The sequence below is a fragment of the Canis lupus genome, chromosome 38 (assembly GCF_011100685.1).
Source record: "Canis lupus familiaris isolate Mischka breed German Shepherd chromosome 38, alternate assembly UU_Cfam_GSD_1.0, whole genome shotgun sequence".
Taxonomy (NCBI): Eukaryota; Metazoa; Chordata; class Mammalia; order Carnivora; family Canidae; genus Canis; species Canis lupus.
In genome coordinates, this window is record NC_049259.1 from 11,194,959 (window position 1) to 11,214,460 (window position 19,502).

A 19,502-nucleotide genomic window follows, 5' to 3' on the forward strand; every position below is an offset into this window, starting at 1 on the left:
TCTATTAAACATGATGTAATTGAGCTATATTTATTGACGAGAAAAGATTTCCATGACTTACTATTCCATGTAGTATTTGCTCTTTCAAATTTTTCTTCCACCACGGGCATTGTACCTCTTTTTTCTTTTCTTTTTTTTTTTCATTTTTGTTCTCCTTTTTTACAGTACCACTAAGGAAGCTTTAAAAAAAGACTAAAAGCTAGCTTTTCTTGAGAAAGTAATTCTTTTTCCATTCACTAATTCAAGAAATGTTTACTGAGTCCTCACTATATGCAAACCCTTTTCATGGTTTTATGGACACAGTACCAAGGAAAAAAATTCCCTTATAGAACTTTCATCGCCAAAGATATTTAAATAGTAGCTAAATAACAATTTGGAACAGGTGGTTCTTTATGTAAAGAAAATTCATTTTTACTGATTAGGCAAAAAGATGTTAAAAGTTCTTTTCATCCCCAAGTGTCCTAAATCTATAATTTAAAGAACACAGTTTCAAGTGTTAAATGTTCTTTTGCTGCTCCTTGAACTTCCTAGAGCAATTTATCTGTCAGGAAAAGAAATTGAGCTATGGTTTAAATATGGAGTTACAGCTTAAAAATATATTTTTAAAATAATCAACACTTGATAACTAACTCAACTATTAAAATGATAGATATGCAACTGTGAGTATATAAATATATATTTACATATATAATATAAATGATATGCTTTTTTCCAAAATGAGTCAGAAGGAGAAAATTGCTAGGTAATAAGAGAAATAGGTCCTGGGACATAATTTTGAAGTCATTCATCTTTTAGAAAGGGCTAAGTAAATCTTAGTTTAGAATTATAATAAATAATAGGGTACTCGGACTAACAGGAAATTAATCAGTGGTTATAAAGTTCTTTGGCATTAATTTATCACCTTAACCTTAGTTCCTATTTCTTTCATCTTTTTCTTTTTCCTTTTTAGAGCTTTGATTTGTTAATGAAAGAACAATTCTGACTCTTGTTAATAGGTCAAATAATAAACACTCTTCTGAGTTCCTTAAAATCTTCAGTATTAAGGGATGCATTTCAATTAAAATACTGACACCTCAATATCAATATTTAATTAGTTGCTATTATTTGACATTGTTCTAACTAAGATATAAACATAAAGATGGATTTTTCTTTTCCTAATTTTTATTCATTCATGCACCTATTCAAAAACATTTATTGAATACTTTCCATGTGCCAAATATTTCTCTGAGCATACAGATATAAATAAAACAAATGGTATCTGCCATTATGGAGCTTTTATTTTAATGGGAAAAACGTAATATATAAATAGAATTATGTTTGTTAGGATGTATTTTGAATAGTCTAAATATAATAACTTGTATTGATTTGATCATCTACAATAGGGTGAGCACATTAAATCTGTTATTTCACAATTTCTTATAAAACTTTGAGACAGGTGTTACTAGGATAAGTTTCCTCGGCCCTCAGAGATTAAGTCACTGATCCAAAGTCCACTGGCAGAACTAGTACTAAAACCAGTTTGTCACAGTACTCCAAATATCACACACTTTCCACTATGCTCTTTTGCCTTTTATTTTAAAAATTAACCACATTTGTTTACCTAAAATGTTTCTTTTTAAACATGATACATCCTAAGTCAGCTCAGGTTGCCTTAACAAAATACCATAGACCAGGTGGCTTACACAATAAAAATTTATTTCTCACAGTTTGGGAGGTTAGAAGTCCAAGATTAGCGTGCCAGTTCTGGGAAGGCCCTATTCCTGGCTGTGGATGGCTGCCTTTTCACTGTGTATCTTATGCCGAAGAGAGAGAAAAAGCTCTACTCTTTCCTCTTCTTATAGACACCAATCCTATCAAAGAAGCACCATCATCATGACCTCACCTGAACCTAGTTACCTCCCAAAGGCCCCATCTCCAAATACATCACATTGGAGGTTAGAGCTTCAACATATGAATTTTGGGAAGACACATTCAGTCAAAAATAGACACTATTCTTTGAGATATTGTAATAAGAAAGAAAAACTACCATTATTATTTTTATTCTAAAAAACATTAAAAAACATTAATCGTACTCATTTTAGAAAACACAGATATTGAAAATTAAAATTTGCATGTAATTTCATGTCAGATATTGCTATTAATAATAGTTTGGGAGGATGGAAATTTGATTGATGATAGATAGATGATAGATAGATAGATAGATAGATAGATAGATAGATAGATAGATGATAGATAGATAGATAGATAGGTTCATTAAAGAAGTTTTCTCACAATTATGGAGGTTGAAAAGTTCCAAGATCTGTGGTTGGCAAGTTGAAGGTGCAGGAGAATCAATGTGCACTTCCAATCTGAGTATGAAGGCCTGTGAACCAGGATATCTGACGATGTAAGTTTGAGTCGGAGAGTCAAAAGGCTTGAGATCTAAGAACTAGTAATTCAATTTGAGTCAGAAGTCCAGAAAAGATCTATGCCCCATCTCCCAGAAATCAGGCAGAAGAAGTTCTCTCTTACTCATGAAGCACCAGCCTTTTTGTTCTATTCAGGCTTTCACCTGGTTCCGTGAGACCCATTCCCAAAGGGAGAGTAATCTGCTTTACTCAGCCTGATTCCAATGTTAACCTCATACAAAAACGACCTCATAGAAACAATAATTTTTGACCAAATACCTAGGCACCCTATGGCTCAGTCAAGTTGACACAGAGAACTAACCATTGCAGCAACTATTCTTAGTCTTTTACTTGAGTGAAGAGGCTGATGAAAGATCAAGGCTGACTCTTATCAGAAAGGTATTGTGGACCTTGGCATTTATGAACACAAAAACTAGATCTCAGGAATTTAGAGTTAACCAGTAAGACAGGGAAAATTGTCATAGTAAGTGTTGATAACTCAAGAAACTTGTCAGTAAAAGAGAGGAAAGAAACTGGTGGAAACAAGAGGAGAGTATGGGATCTAAAGATGAGGTTGTTTCTGGTTATCTGTTTTGTTTTTTTCAAAATGGAATAAAACACATGCTTAAATTCTGTTGAGAAGTACCAAGTAAATATGAAAAGAGGTTGAATATTTGGAATAGAAAAGATAATATGTCTAATGAAGATTTTGATAAATGTAAAAGGGGATAGGATTCAAATCAAGGGGGAAGGTATTTTCCTAAAACAGGAGAGTGAACACCCATTTCATGTTACCAGGATGGAAAAAGTAAAGATAAGGTACATTTGTACTTGGTGTTTGGAAACTGAGACAATTTCTATTCTATTCTATGGCTTTGGCTCCATGAACCAAGATGTGGAGTCGTACACTGAAAATAAATTCCCTATGGTTCTCTAGGCTTGTAAGTACCAGAGCTAGAAACAAAAATATTATAAGTAAATAAGCATATATAGAAAAGTTTATTCAACATTGTTACGGTAACTGAAACATTGGGATTATAGTCAATGTCTGTATTTTACCAAGTTAAAATAAGTTATGAACATTATGTCAAGAATATTACACAGTTACTATAATATATGAGAGAGAGCTATAATAGTTGATTTGTAGAGACTTTGTTGATGTCCTGCTGAGGGGGAAAAGAGAGATACATAGCCTACTTGATGGAATCTTAATTTTTTATTTATATATTTTTTAAAATTTTATTTATTTATTCATGAGAGACATGGAGAGAAAACCAGAGACATAGACAGAAGGAGAAGCAGGATCCCTGGAGGGAGCCCATTGCAGGACTCGATCCCAGGACTCAGGGATCATGACCTGAGCCAAATGCAGACACTCAACCACTGAGCCACCCAGGCACTCGGAATCTTTATTTTTTTATTAAGCAAACAATGGCAAAGAACTACGTATGCACAGGGAGGCATGTGTGGAAGTGTATGCATTATAACATGAGACTGGGGAAAGGAATATAGAAAAAATAAAATTGAGTTGTTAATGATCACACTGCAGTTATTAGTTGAGAGGAGAGGAGAAAATTGAGTGGTGGAGAAGTATGGGGTGGGGTAAAAATGGGAAAAAAAAAAAAAACCAAAACAAGTGTTTTAGGGGAAAATATGTGCTAATAACCCACTTCTGCTATATAATTTACATTTTTACATATGCTTACAGGTACATTTCAGGTGCAACACAAACGTGCTGAGATACCTGGTATCATTTTCTTTTTTTTTTTTTTCTGGTATCATTTTCTAACACGTTTCCATGTTTTATCCGATAATAGAAATATATTATTCTTTATATATTGTGAAAACAATCTATGAAGCCAGTCCATTGGAAAATACAAATAAGTGCTTGTTCCCAGTGTATGAAGGCCATTTGTTGATATAACACATCAGTTACTTCTAAGAGTTGTAGTATTAGCCTGTTGATTTACTTGAGTTTTCTAGTTTCTTGAGACAATCATAGGGCCTGAAAATAATAATAATAATAATTTGATTTGTTAGCTTCCTCTGTTATTTCTATGTCTTCTCTTATTATAATGGTTAGAACTGCTAGGTAATAGTGGAGATAACAGTTATGCTTAGCTCGTCCAACACTAATGAGAAAGCTATTTAAGCACATAATTGTTAACTGCTTCAATGGTGGCTTGAGATAAATCTCTTTATCATGTTAAAGAAGTAGTCTTATATTACTAGTATAGGAAGAATTATACAGAATGAATGTGCATTTTAACTATTATCAGATTTTTTGCTTTGGTCTATTAACATATTAATAGAGTTCCAAATATTAAATATTTGCAAACTTTCCAGAACAAAACACACATTACCTCGGATTAATTTGTTTAAATGTACTGCTTAACTGTCCTAATTTATATTTGACTTAGGATTTATGCAAAAGTGAGATTGACTAATTTATTACAAGCTTTGGCATCTTAAAAATATCAGTATTTGTGACTTACTCTATACAAAAGAAAGAAAATAAATTGCCTGCCCTCCTAAATAAACTAGATGAACTGATTCATCGTTTTGCTCATATGAATGCATGACTCTGGAGTTGTTAGTAACCTTTGACATTGTTGTATTTTCCTTGACATTTCATTAATGCAATGTAGATTAATGCAACTGTTTTTATATTTAAAAGACATCACTTGTGAAAGCAATAAGATACAGTGTTTTTTTTTTTTTGAGTTTTGTTTTTGTTTTTGTTTTGACATTTCTAAGTCATTTAAAGGTTTTCAACTTCCCACAGAGTTTAATAGAACAACAACAACAGAAATATCTTCAGAGTTCAACACAATGGAAAAGGTAAAAACTGTAGGTTGAGTAATAAATAAATGGGTGGTCAAATAGCCTTAGTAAAGATCAAGCATTACTAATAAGGCAGATTTTGGAAAGAGTACTTTATCATTCCTTCTTCAGTTCAATCAAAAGGTGTTTTTTGTTTGTTTGTTCTTTTGTTTTTGTAAGCTTGCTATATGTAATTCTCAGCGATTAGCATAAGTTTGAAGTATAACATTTGCAAGGGTTCTCTTTATGGAAAAAAGAGATTATTTAAAATAGTTTTTGTCTAAGAATATGATTTAGTTACATAAGAGAAAATTACATCACGACTTTTAATAAAGACATGAAATTCTGTGTGTTTGTCAGATTGAGTGTGGGTATCAGTGTAGAACTGTGATGGGCTCAGTGCACTCCAGAGAGTAGAATACAATCTATTAAATCTGTCACCTGGACTATCAGCCCCTGCTCATTTGAAATGGAGTTTTCAAATAAAATTGATTTTCTAGTAGCCATTTGCTACTAAACCTTCAGATTTTTCTACAGAAACAATCCAGATACGTTAAGCAGACACATAAAAAGTTTGAAGTTAAAAAAAGGTATATTTTTTTCTCTTGAAGTTGATGTGTAGGTCATTTTAACTTTAAAATACATTTAAATTACTGTTCTTCATGAATTTATTTCTATGCCTATATGGAGCTGATGAAGAGGTCTCATATTTGGTGAGTCTCCTTTTATTAAAGTTTTTTTTTCTTTTTTGCCATTTATTCCCATAGTTGAAATCAATATGCTTACAACTCCCTAATTTTATCTGATAGTCTAATGTTTTTTCCCTCCCCTTTACTCATAGATACAATTTTTTTTTTTTTTAAAGAAATCACTACTTGGCAGCCAGTGGCTCAGTGGTTTAGTGCTGCCTTCCGCCAGGGTGTGATCCTGGGGTCCCAGGATAGAGTCCCATATCGGGGTCCCAGGATAGAGTCCCATATCTGGCTCCCTGCATGGAGGCTGCTTCTCCCTCCGCCTGTGTCTCTGCCCCCTCTCTGTCTCTGTGCCTCTCATGAATAAAAAAATAAAATCTTAAAAAAAAAAAGGAAGAAAGAAAGAAAGAAAGAAAGAAAGAAAGAAAGAAAGAAAGAAAGAAAGAAAGATCGCTACTTGATTGTCTCATGCTTATTTTAGAAGTTCAAAAAACAACTTTTAACCCCATCCGTTACCCCCATCGCATCTGGCTCCATGCTTCTCCCTCCTCCCCTGCCCCTCTCCATAGCTCATGTTCTTTCACTTTCTCTCTCTCTCTCTCTCTCTCTCAAATAAACAAAATCTTTAAAAAAATAAAAATAAGAAATAAAGTATATTATTAGCAGATAGGAAGCTTTATAAATTTCCATCCAGTAACTCCCATCCAAAGATAAAGATTAACTTTATTTATATGTCACCATTAATTAGTTTTATCTGTTTTTTGAAATTTATTTAAATGAAATCATGCAGAATGACCTATTTTGCATCTAGCTACTTTCTCTTAGTATTATGTTCATGAAATTTATCCATGTTTTGTGTAACTTTACTGCCTTCATTTTTATTGCAATATTATATTAATATATCACAAATTTTTATGCATTCTGTTCCTGATGGACATATTGAGTAATTCCATCTTTTGTATCTTATAAATAGTGGTGCTATGAATATTCTTGTACATCACTTTTGATGCATATGTGTTAGAATTTCTGTTGACTATGCATCTAGGAGTGGCACTGTAGATTTAAAAGGTATATATTTAAAAGGTACTTTATAAAATACTGACAGTTTTCAAAATTGGGTCCATCTGCTTACATTGTGATATCAGTATATTAAAGTTCCATTTGCTCCATTTGATATTATAAGTCTTGTTAGAATCATCATTCTACTGGGTGTGTAGTAACCATTATGGTTTTAATTGGCATTTCCCTAATTCCCGATTAGTAATAGTTACTAAAAGTTCCTAATGTAACTTTTAAGGTGGTTATTGGGCATTTGGTCTTCGTAAGAACATTATAAAATGTTTAAGTCTTTTATATTTCTTTTGTATTTGACTATCTTTTATTGACTTACAAATGTAAGTCTGTTGGATGTATGTATTTCAAATATCTTCACTTTATGGCTTACCTTTTCTCTCTCTTAATTGTATCCACTGAAGAAGAGAAGTTTGGGGTTTTTTTTCTTAATGTTTAATTCAACTATAATACATATGAAAATAAGAGCACTATGCTAAAAATAAAAATCAATATATTTCCACAAACTGAACACACTCATGTCACAATCACCCAAATCAAGATATAGAAAATGGTCAACATATTAGAAGGTTCCCTTCTGCCTCCTTACAGTCACAAACCCTAGATCCTACTCCTACCATCCCAACTTATACAAGGTAAATTAGTTTTGTCTGATTTTATGATAATTTTTAATATTTTAATGAGACTTAATCGATCAGTTTTTTCCTTATGGGCAGTGCTTTTGTGCCCTGCTTAAGAAATCCCCGCCAGCTTCCAGGTTATGAAAATACTATCTTACAATTTCTTCTCAACAGCTGCTTATGGATCCTTATGTGGATTTTCTAGTAATCTTTTCATATTCAATTTCTAAATTGTGCAGTCAAAGAATATACTGAATGATTTCAATCACTTGAAATTTCTTCAGTCCTGTTTTATGGTCCAGCAAGTGTCTATGGACATCTCTATTCCGTCACTGTTGGGCATGGTGTCCTAAATATGTCAGTTCAGAAGTTCGGTGTGTTAATCAGAGAGTCCAGACTTTCCATTACTTAATTTTTTCTGTTCTATCAGTTACTGAGAGAGGTGGGTTAAACATCTCTCATGTGGGTTATAGGTTTATCTATTTCTCCTTTTCATTCAGTTTTTGCTTCATATAATTAAAACTATATTCCTAAGTACATATGAATTGAGAATTATTATTTTTCTTCTGGTAGGAATGTTACTTTTTACCTACTACTAAAACCAATATCTTTGCAAAAAGTCTACTTTGATGTACGTTAGCTTTGTATTGCATGGCATATTTTCTTTTTAATTTCAATTTTTATGTATCCTCATATTTAAAGTGATTTTTCTTATAAGCAGCATGTGCTTAGGTTTAATGTATCCAATATTAACCAGATCACTATTAACATTTAATGTAATCACTGATATATTTGTATTTACATCTACATTTTGCTCTGGTTTTTTGTTTTCAACTAACGTTATTTCCTTTTTTCCTTATCATTTGGTTTCTTTTTAATCAAGAATTTTCATTATTCTATCTTTCCTATCTTTGGGGTTGTTAGCTATACATTTATTATACTATTCTTTAATTGGCTATTACCCTGGAGATGCTAAGACAGTGCAATGCTAAATACTAAAATATTTTATTTCTTTTCCTTTTTTCTGTGCTCATCCTATTATTTTATCATGTCTCTCTACTGAACTATAGGAATTTCTGTTAGCACACATTTTCTGTCAATAGCTGCAACAAGCGAAATTCTATCAAATAATTACAATTCATCTTTGGACTTTTATGATAAAATTTGAACTTCTTTTCCCTGCTAAAAATGCATGCATATTCATACAAGAAGATCAGATTAATAAGAAATGTTTTAAAATAATGTTTAAAATAATAAATCATGACATCCATATCTTAATAACAGTTCCATATTACCACCTTTATTTTATAGAATAAAATAAAACACAACATAGGAATACTTACAATAAAGTCATTATGTGCTCACCAACAATATGAGCCTCTCTCAGATGCATCATTGCATATTTGCTATTATCATTCTTAAGGGCATTTTGTCATCATGAGTAAGTAATCTTCTGTAGTAAAACAATGAAAGTGTTTAGTTTAAACATTTTTTACTTTTTATCAATCAGTGGATTAGACTGTCTTTCACATAATCACATTTCTTGACTTTCTATTGGCTTAATTTAACAAATTTATTGAGTGTATTCCAATCCAATCTATTATTTTTTCAGCAGAGTAGCAAGAGTCATCTTTTCAGTGGAATAAATCACATTCTTTATTTTACTTGCTTTAAGCACTTCAGGGATTTCCACCTGAATTTTTTTTTTTTTTTTTACATCATTTTTTGGCAAAAAGTTACTAAAGTTATCCTGACTTTAGGGACTTTTTAACATGCTGTTTCCTTCTTGTCTTCCTAGACATCTCTCTTTCTTCCTTCTAGACTCTGTAATTATCTTTCCCTTGACTGACAAAGATAATTATTTTCTTATCCTGTCACTCTGTATTCCACAATCCTGAAATGTTATTCATGGAATTTTACACAATAACAAATATATACTGATTTCGAATTTGCTTGTTTATTTTTTATTTTTTTTTTAAAGATTTTATTTATTTATTCATGATAGTCACAGAGAGAGAGAGAGAGGCAGAGACACAGGCAGAGGGAGAAGCAGGCTCCATGCACCGGGAGCCCGACGTGGGATTCGATCCCGGGTCTCCAGGATCGCGCCCTGGGCCAAAGGCAGGCGCCAAACCGCTGCGCCACCCAGGGATCCCTAATTTGCTTGTTTAATGTCTATCATGTGCACTAGACTGCTAACTTGTCAATGCAGGTACTGAATCTATTTTGTTCACATATACACATCCCTGAGCACAGCACAAGCCACACAGAAGCATTCAACTGCTTTTGCAGTTCTGTGGAAAAGTCAGAGCTGGAGATTATAATTTTAAAGTCATCCCCACAATATCTAAAATATTGTGGATGGGTGAGCTAGTTTAGGTATACAATACAATGTCAAAGAATGCAGAATGCTGAAGATGATTGCAGCACTGTTTGATCAGAGTAGGTAAGAACTGATGAGGTTAAAATTCCACATATACCAATTAATATTTACCTTAAAAAACAGCTTATTCTATTTTATCTTGAGTAGTAAATATTGTAACTATTAAGATTAGCTCAATTGGTTATGTGGTCAACTCTTAATCTCAGCTCAGGTCTTGATCTCAGGTCTTGATCTCAGGGTAGTGCATTCAAGACCCGCTTTGGGCTCTAAGCTGGTTGCAAAGTCTACAAAAACAAAACAAAACAAAACAAAAAACAAACAAACAAAAAAACCTCAAAAATTTACAGAAAATTTGTTGACCATCTTTCAAATTATTGCTTAATTAATGGCTAACATTTCTATTAAAACATTTTATATCACCTGATGAATTAATGAATTAGTTGCTAGCTATATAAGTTAGACTAAAGTTCAATTGCTAAGTGACCAAATAAAGGACCTAAATAATGTAGCACATTCTTTCTCTTTCTTACATAAAATAAGTCTGGGGTTCATTAACCGGTTTAATTTTTCTGCTCTATTATTTTCAAGATCACCTATGACCCAACTTGGATGCCAGAATTTGAGAATTCTTAAAAGAAAAATAACAGAAAGAAGGTAAAGTCTTAAGGACCAATACTTGAAACTCTACCCACTAACTTCTTAACATTTCAGTGTCAACCCCTGACTACAGGGAATAGTGGGGAACAGAATCTTCTAGCTAAGAATTTTACCACCTCAAAACAACAACAATAACAAACTAGAGTTCTAATAAAAACTAAGAGGGGTGCCTGGGTGACTCAGTTGGTTGGACCCTCAACTCTTGATTTTGGCTTACGTCATGATAGCAGGGTTGTGAGATTGGGGCCCATGTCGAGTTTTGCGCTCAGTGAGGAGCCTGCTTGAGATTCTCCCACTCTCTCTGCCCTCCCCCAGCTCATGTGTGCTCCCTCTCTTGCTCTTTCTCTCAAATAAATAAATAAATAAATAAATAAATAAATAAATAAACAAATAAACAAACAAATCCTTAAAAAAATCTTAGAAGAGTATAATAGATAGAGGATAGGAAAATAGTCTTGTGCAGATAAGTCCTAATGATTTTGAATGATGTCACTGTAGAAGTATTTATATAACACCATACTTAAGGCAAAAGAGAAATATTTCTTTAGATAGTGAGAGCTGAAGATACTGTTTCTTAAAGGAAATCAATTGTGTTTTATTTAAATAATTTATTACCCGAATTACTGTAATTTAGCATAATTTTGAAGTGTGACTTATTTTAAACATTGAACTAATGTTCAATAATAACTGATTTTAGAATATTTATGTGAAGCGAAAAATTATGTTCTGTATCTGTAAAGAATTTTATGATCTTAATATTTGTTGACTGTTGTATATTTAAATTTATTTTATTATTATTTTTAAGTTTATTTTACTCTTACTTTGATCTTATGGGATTTTCCCTAATGGTGCTGGGGAAAAAAATTACTTTTCAAATAATTTCTCCATTTAGTAATGTTTAAGGATCTAAGACTTCATGCTCTGTTTTAGATGATCATTATAATAGGCTCAGGAAAGTATGTACTTAGAGTGGTTTATTTGGCATCAGTGGGTACCAAGTAGTACATTTATTTAACTTCTCAGCAGTTCATTGGCATTTTGGTGAAAAGAGGTGATGAAGGCTATTTAATTAACCTCAAATATTTCACTGGCATAAGAAACTGGATCATCTGCCAGAATCATTAGCAATTTATAAGCTGAGTTCAGCAGCAAATGGTCATAAATTCAATCACATGTAACCTTTCCAGTAAGTGACACCAGTCAATTGAAATTTATTATGGGGGAAATCACAGAGTTTGACATTCACACTAAATATCCAGAGCATTAAGATTCTGCTTGCCAGAATCCTAGATATCACTTTGTAGATAATGCACAGAATTTTAAAATGCAGAAATGATGGATAAGATCTGAATAGTTCCTCTGAGCATTATCAAGAAATATGAGAGGTTCAATATTTGATAATGCTTCATTTTCTTCAATAGGACAAACTCATACTGTGGGACCTAGAACGATAACTGTGATTACTGAATAGTAAGTGTCATAAAACACTGGTGAGTACCTTTGGTATGGTGTATAGTCGGTCTGGTGAGAAACTTGCTTGGCGAATTTCCATTAAGTACTCATGACAGATAACCTGAGAAAGCAATCAAATTTCATTTTCTGCATCTTTAGTGGTAATGTGAGGTTATATAGAGTGGAGTGTAATTGATTTTAGAAACTTGATTAAATTATCAATAGCATGGCATAAATATAGCTTTTAAGTTGAGAGTACATTTGTTTCATAGTTTGGGGAATTTTGGAAAAGTGAGGAAGGAGAATAATCAGATCATCATATCCATAAGATATTAAAGGAATTCAATTATTTGTTAGTTGATGCAAACATTAATATGTTCATTTTGACTTGTTAAATTCGGCAGATGGCCAGAATGCATCATCAAGGGTAATCCTTCCAGTAAATGACACAAGCTAATTATGGTTTACCAAGAGAGACAAAGTACCTTGACAATTATGGTTAAGTTTTATAAATTTGAGGTTTCACGTAGTAGATAGTGCAATCAGTATTTGTGGACAGAGTTAAGTATTGATAGAATTTTGGAATGACTCTTACATACATTATATGAAAAAGATTTAAAATAATTTTGGAATTCACTCTTGCATGCTAATATAATATCTAATATCCCACTGAAATAGCTAAACTTAAAAAAATCTGTATGTAAATATAGGTCATATAGAGTTGGTTCAAGCTGATATTTTAGATGTCAGTTCACGGTGGATTTCTATGGATAGAATTATAGCTTATTTAGATGTATACATTCAATTAAAATGTTGTAGTCTATATACAGAAAAGTTATTTTAGTTATGAGTTAGTACATTTCTTTTTCTTAGTACAGCCAATTCTTCTGGGCTTGGCCAGCAGAGGTTGACCTATGCTGGCTCTTTTATGCATGAGTAGTGTGGCTGTCAGGTTAACCATCAGGTCGGCTACATGGTGAATGATTTAGAACAGTCTCACTCACATCTCACATATTTGATCACTGAATGTCAATCGATTATATCACTTTTTCTCCACATGGCACCCATTATCCAGAAGACTAGCTTGTATTTATTTGCATTATAAATAGAGGGTTCTAAGTATAGCAAATTCTTGTGTGCAAGTATTTCTTAAGTGTCTGCCTGTGTCACATTTGATAAAGCAAGTTACCTTACAAGAGCATACAAACAGGTAAGGGAAGTTTGCTTTTTTTTTATTTTTATTTTTTTTAACCTGCTCCATACCTAACAATTTATTCTCTAGGATGCATGGACTCTCAGAAAAAGATATTGAAAATCGTCTACCTTTCTGAACAGTCACATATAAAAGGACCATAAATAATAATATCATACTGAAAATTATCTTCTTGATTTATTTCTTTAGAATTAAGATTTACCAGTCATAGAACTTCTTAGTATATTCCATCAAGTAAAAAAAACAGGATACTCTTTGTAAATGTAGTTTGCTTCATAGTCCTTAATCAAATCTTTCACAATTTTCTTTTTTTATAGTTATTTTTATATTTGTCCTCTCCTACAAATTGTGTATTCCTTGAAGACACAAACCAAATGATATACATCATTCTATCCATATTATAATGCCTGCTGCTTATGAAGTAACAATAAATGTTTGTTGAATTACTAACATTTATCTTAACAACATCAGTTACTTGACTTAACATGCTAATATTTATCTTTAAAAAGTAATGAAGTTCTTATTCATGAAATTCTTAGTGAATCCATGATGGAGTCATCACTATTATTATTTTTTTATAATAAATTTATTTTTTATTGGTGTTCAATTTACCAACAGACAGAATAACACCCAGTGCTCATCCCGTCAAGTGCCCACCTTAGTGCCCATCACCCATTCACCCCCACTCCCCGCCCTCCTCCCCTTCCACTACCCCTAGTTCGTTTCCCAGAGTTAGGAGTCTTTATATTCTGTCTCCCTTTCTGATATTTCTCACACATTTCTTCTCCCTTCCCTTATATTCCCTTTCACTATTATTTATATTCCCCAAATGAATGAGAACATATAATGTTTGTCCTTCCCCAATTGACTTACTTCACTCAGCATAATACCCTCCAGTTCCATCCACGTTGAAGCAAATGGTGGGTATTTGTCATTTCTAATGGCTGAGGAATATTCCATTGTATACATAAACCACATCTTCTTTACCCATTCATCTTTCAATGGACACTGAGGCTCCTTCCACAGTTTGGCTATTGTGGCCATTGCTGCTAGAAACATCGGGGTGCAGGTGTCCCTGCGTTTCATTGCATCTGTATCTTTGGGGTAAATCCCCAACAGTGCAATTGCTGGGTCGTAGGGCAGGTCTGTTTTTAACTCTTTGAGGAACCTCCACACAGTTTTCCAGAGTGGCTGCACCAGTTCACATTCCCACCAACAGTGTAAGAGGGTTTCCTTTTCTCCGCATCCTCTCTAACATTTGTGGTTTCCTGCCATGTTAATTTTCCCCATTCTCACTGGTGTGAGGTGGTGTCTCATTGTGGTTTGGATGTGTATTTCCCTGATGGCAAGTGATGCAGAGCATTTTCTCATGTGCATGTTGGCCATGTCTACGTCTTCCTCTGTGAGATTTCTCTTCATGTCTTTTGCCCATTTCCTGATTGGATTGTTTGTTTCTTTGGTGTTGAATTTAATAAGTTCTTTATAGATCTTGGAAACTAGCCCTTTATCTGATATGTCATTTGCAAATATCTTCTCCCATTCTGTAGGTTGTCTTTTAGTTTTGTTGACTGTATCCTTTGCTGTGCAAAAGCTTCTCATCTTGATGAAGTCCCAATAGTTCATTTTTGCTTTTGTTTCTTTTGCCTTCGTGGATGTATCTTGCAAGAAGTTACTATGGCCGAGTTCAAAAAAGGGTGTTGTCTGTGTTCTCCTCTAGGATTTTGATGGATTCTTGTCTCACATTTAGATCTTTCATCCATTTTGAGTTTATCGTTGTGTATGGTGAAAGAGAGTGATCTAGTTTCATTCTTCTGCATGTGGATGTCCAATTTTCCCAGCACCATTTATTGAAGAGACTGTCTTTCTTCCAGTGGATAGTCTTTCCTCCTTTATCGACCATAAAGTTCAGGGTCCACTTCTGGGTTCTGTATTCTGTTCCATTGATCTATGTGTCTGTTTTTGTGCCAGTACCACACTGTCTTGATGACCACAGCTTTGTAGTACAACCTGAGATCTGGCATTGTGATGCCCCCAGATATTGTTTTCTTTTTGAAAATTCCCCTGGCTATTCGGGTTCTTTTCTGATTCCACACAAATCTTAAAATAATTTGTTCTAACTCTCTGAAGAAAGTCCATGGTATTTTGATAGGGATTGCATTAAACGTGTACATTGCCCTGGGTAACATTGACATTTTCACAATATTAATTCTGCCAATCATGAGCATGGAATATTTTTCCATCTCTTTGTGTCTTCCTCAATTTCTTTCGGAAGTGTTCTATAGTTTTTAGGGTATAGATCCTTTCTCTCTTTGGTTAGGTTTATTCCTAGGTATCTTATGCTTTTGAGTGCAATTGTAAATGGGATTGACTCCTTAATTTCTCTTTCTTCAGTCTCATTGTTAGTGTATAGAAATGCCACTGACTTCTGGGCATTGATTTTGTATCCTGCCACGCTACCAAATTGCTGTATGAGTTCTAGCAATCTTGGGGTGTAGGCTTTTGGGTTTTCTATGTAGAGTATCATGTCATCAGCGAAGAGGGAGAGTTTGACTTCTTCTTTGCCAATTTGAATGCCTTTAATGTCTTTTTGTTGTCTGATTGCTGAGGCTAGGACTTCCAGTACTATGTTGAATAGCAGTGGTGAGAGTGGACATCCCTGTCTTGTTCCTGATCTTAGGGGAAATGCTCCCAGTGCTTCCCCATTGAGAATGATATTTGCTGTGGGCTTTTCGTAGATGGCTTTTAAGATGTTGAAGAATGTTCCCTCTATCCCTACACTCTGAAGAGTTTTGATCAGGAATGGATGCTGTATTTTGTCAAATGCTTTCTCTGCATCTAATTAGAGGATCATATGGTTCTTGGTTTTTCTCTTGCTGATATGATGAATCACATTGATTGTTTTACGGGTGTTGAACCAGCCTTGTGTCCCGGGATAAATCCTACTTGGTCATGGTGAATAATTTTCTTAATGTATTGTTGGATCCTATTAGCTAGTATCTTGTTGAGAATTTTTGCATCCATGTTCATCAGGGATATTGGTCTGTAAATCTCCTTTTTGGTGGGGTCTTTGTCTGGTTTTGGGATTAAGGTGATGCTGGCCTCATAGAACGAATTTGGAAGTACTCCATCTCTTTCTATCTTTCCAAACGGCTTTAGTAGAATAGTATGGTTTCTTCTTCAAACGTTTGATAGAATTCCCCTGGGCAGCCATCTGGCCCTGGACTCTTGTGTCTTGGGAGGTTTTTGATGACTGCTTCAATTTCCTCCCTGGTTATTGGCCTGTTCAGGTTTTCTATTTCTTCCTGTTCCAGTTTTGGTAGTTTGTGGCTTTCCAGGAATGCGTTCATTTCTTCTAGATTGCCTAATTTATTGGCGTATAGCTGTTCATAATATGTTTTTAAAATCGTTTGTATTTCCTTGGTGTTGGTAGTGATCTCTCCTTTCTCATTCATGATTTTATTAATTTGAGTCTTCTCTCTCTTCTCTTTAATAAGGCTGGCTAATGGTTTATCTATCTTATTAATTCTTTCAAAGAACCAACTCCTGGTTTTGTTGATCTGTTCCACAGTTCTTCTGGTCTCGATTTTGTTGAGTTCTGCTCGAATCTTTATTAACTCCCTTCTTCTCTTGGGTGTAGGATCTATTTGCTGTTTTTTCTCTAGCTCCTTTATGTGTAAGGTTAGCTTTTATATTTGAGTTCTTTCCAGTTTTTGAATGGATGCTTGTATTGCAATGTATTTCCCGCTTAGGACTGCTTTTTCTGCATTCCAAAGATTTTGAACAGTTGTATCTTCATTCTCATTAGTTTCCATGAATCTTTTTAATTCTTCGTTAATTTCCTGGTTGACCCTTTCATCTTTTAGCAGGATGGTCCTTGCTCCACGTGTTTGAGGTCCTTCCAAACTTCTTGTTGTGATTTAGTTCTAATTTCAAGGCATTATGGTCTGAGAATATGCAGGGGACGATCCCAATCTTTTGGTATCAGTTCAGACCCGATTTGTGACCCAGTATGTGGTCTATTCTGGAGAAAGTCCATGTGCACTTGAGAAGAATGTGTATTCAGTTGAGTTTGGATGTAAAGTTCTGTAGATATCTGTGAAATCCATCTGGTCCAGTGTATCATTTAAAGCTCTCGTTTCTTTGGAGATGTTGTGCTTAGAAGACCTATCGAGTATAGAAAGAGCTAGATTGAAGTCACCAAGTATAAGTGTATTATTATCTAAGTATTTCTTCACTTTGGTTGTTAATTGATTTATATATTTGGCAGCTCCCACGTTCGGGGCGTATATATTGAAGATTGTTAAGTCCTCTTGTTGGATAGATTCTTTTACAATTTTCAACTTAAATATTTATTAACCTGGAATGAAAAACACCAGAAACTTGAAATATATGTTAACCTGGGAAGAAACCAGAATATGCAGAGAACTTTCATTTAAGCATACGATTAAATGAACTAAACAAACAAATTCAGTGAAAAATGTATGATATGCATTCAGAATTAAAGTAAAATTATTTACATTTAAAAAATCTAAAGAGGCTTTATCCTTTTCTGAAAGTTTACCCCCTGCCCTCACACAAAGGTTTACATAAGTCAAAAAGTTAAATAGCATACAGTTGTTTGGGTGCTACCTTTGAAGTAATAAAGCATACTGTTTTCATTTAAAATGTATTTCCCCCTAAATTTTCCTCTTATTTAAGGATTATTTAAGAACTGGAAAATCTCAGGGAAAAACTAGGCAAAAAGGATGTAGGAAGGATGATAAAGTGTTCCATGCTTCCAGGAAGGAATGAAAAGTCAGCCTGTTAATCGTGGATTGTGTTTATTCGGATGATGATATGTTCCTCAGCTTTCTTATTGGTACAGAAGATCTTACAGGGATGTGCTTCATGAGATTTATGTTTAAACAATTAGTCATTCATAATCGGCTATTGGCTGAAGAAGTTGCTTGGCCATCACTTAAGTAGGAATAAGAATGACAAATGCTTCCTGCTAGTAAACATCAGGACTGGGAAGCTGTCTCCTCATTTGACATTGAGTTAACTGTCAAAAACTTGGCTTATGATGAAGAAATCATCATAAACTAATCCATCAAATGTGCTAGACTCATGTTCTGCAGATGGACCTAACGTACAACTATGACCACTTAATTGGCTTTAGTGGATTCAATCACCAAACTCTTAAAATGAATATCCAATGTTCTCCATGGCCTATTATTTTCTAGTCTGGTATTTTACTATTTCTTCCATCCAACATTACTTTCCAAAGACACCAAACATTTATTGTAGCCCTGTTTATTTATTTTTTAAGATTTATTTATTTATTTATTTTATAGAAAACGCTAGGTAGAAGGAGAGGGAGAGAGAATCTCAAGCAGAATCCCAACTGAGTATGGAGCATGAAGCAGGGCTTGATCCTAGGACCCTGAGATCAGGACCTAAGCCAAAATCTAGTCAGATGCTTAAACGACTGAGCCACCCACGCACCCAACCATGGTTATTTTTAATACTACTGTCCTATATTCTTTATGCTTGAGTTAACTGGCTAACTCTCCACCACATTGCAGTATTAGAATATTCTGGATTTGACGATGTACAAATACTCCCCTCCTCCCCTATCTGTGGGGGTTTCCTTTCCAGGGTTTCAGTTTCCTGTGGTCCATCCTAATCTGAAAACAGATGATTCTTCTTCTGATGTATTATGAGAAGGTTAACAGTATCATGATGTTACATCACAATGGCTATGTCATTTGCCTCATTTCATCTCATCATATAGGTTGTTTTATCATCTCACATCATTAAAGAAGAAGAGTGATTATAGTACAGTAAGATATTTTGAGAAAGAGACCACATTCACATAACTTTTCTTACAGTGTACTGTTATAATTGTTTTATTCTATTTTTAGTTATTATTGTTAATCACTTACTATGCCTGATTTAAAATTAAATTTTATCATAATATGTATAGGAAAAAAATATAGTATATAGAGGTTTCATTACTCCCAAGTTTCAGCTATCTACTCGGGGTCTCAGAATGTATTCCTCATGGATAAGAGGGGATGACTGTACTTACCTTTACCAATGTGCTGCTAAATTAGCATCCTTTTATTTTATCTTAAAGGTCTCCTTTCATCATTTCTTGTAAGGAAGTACTAATGGTGATACATTCCCTCAGTTTGTGTTTGTCTGGGAAAGTTTCATTCTCCT

The 19,502-nt window shown here is 33.8% G+C and overlaps 2 long non-coding RNA genes across 2 annotated transcripts; one reads left to right on the forward strand and one right to left on the reverse strand.

The window, feature by feature from the left end:
- Nucleotides 1-3,774: 3,774 nt before the first annotated feature.
- LOC111094477 lies at nt 3,775-13,630 on the reverse strand. The gene is made up of 4 exons (XR_005385519.1): nt 13,501-13,630; nt 12,132-12,206; nt 8,937-9,046; nt 3,775-4,392 (listed from the first exon to the last, which is right to left on the reverse strand). It is a non-coding gene; the product is annotated as an uncharacterized LOC111094477 (long non-coding RNA).
- LOC119868015 lies at nt 5,165-12,104 on the forward strand. The gene is made up of 3 exons (XR_005385520.1): nt 5,165-5,228; nt 10,565-10,630; nt 12,055-12,104. It is a non-coding gene; the product is annotated as an uncharacterized LOC119868015 (long non-coding RNA).
- Nucleotides 13,631-19,502: the final 5,872 nt, after the last annotated feature.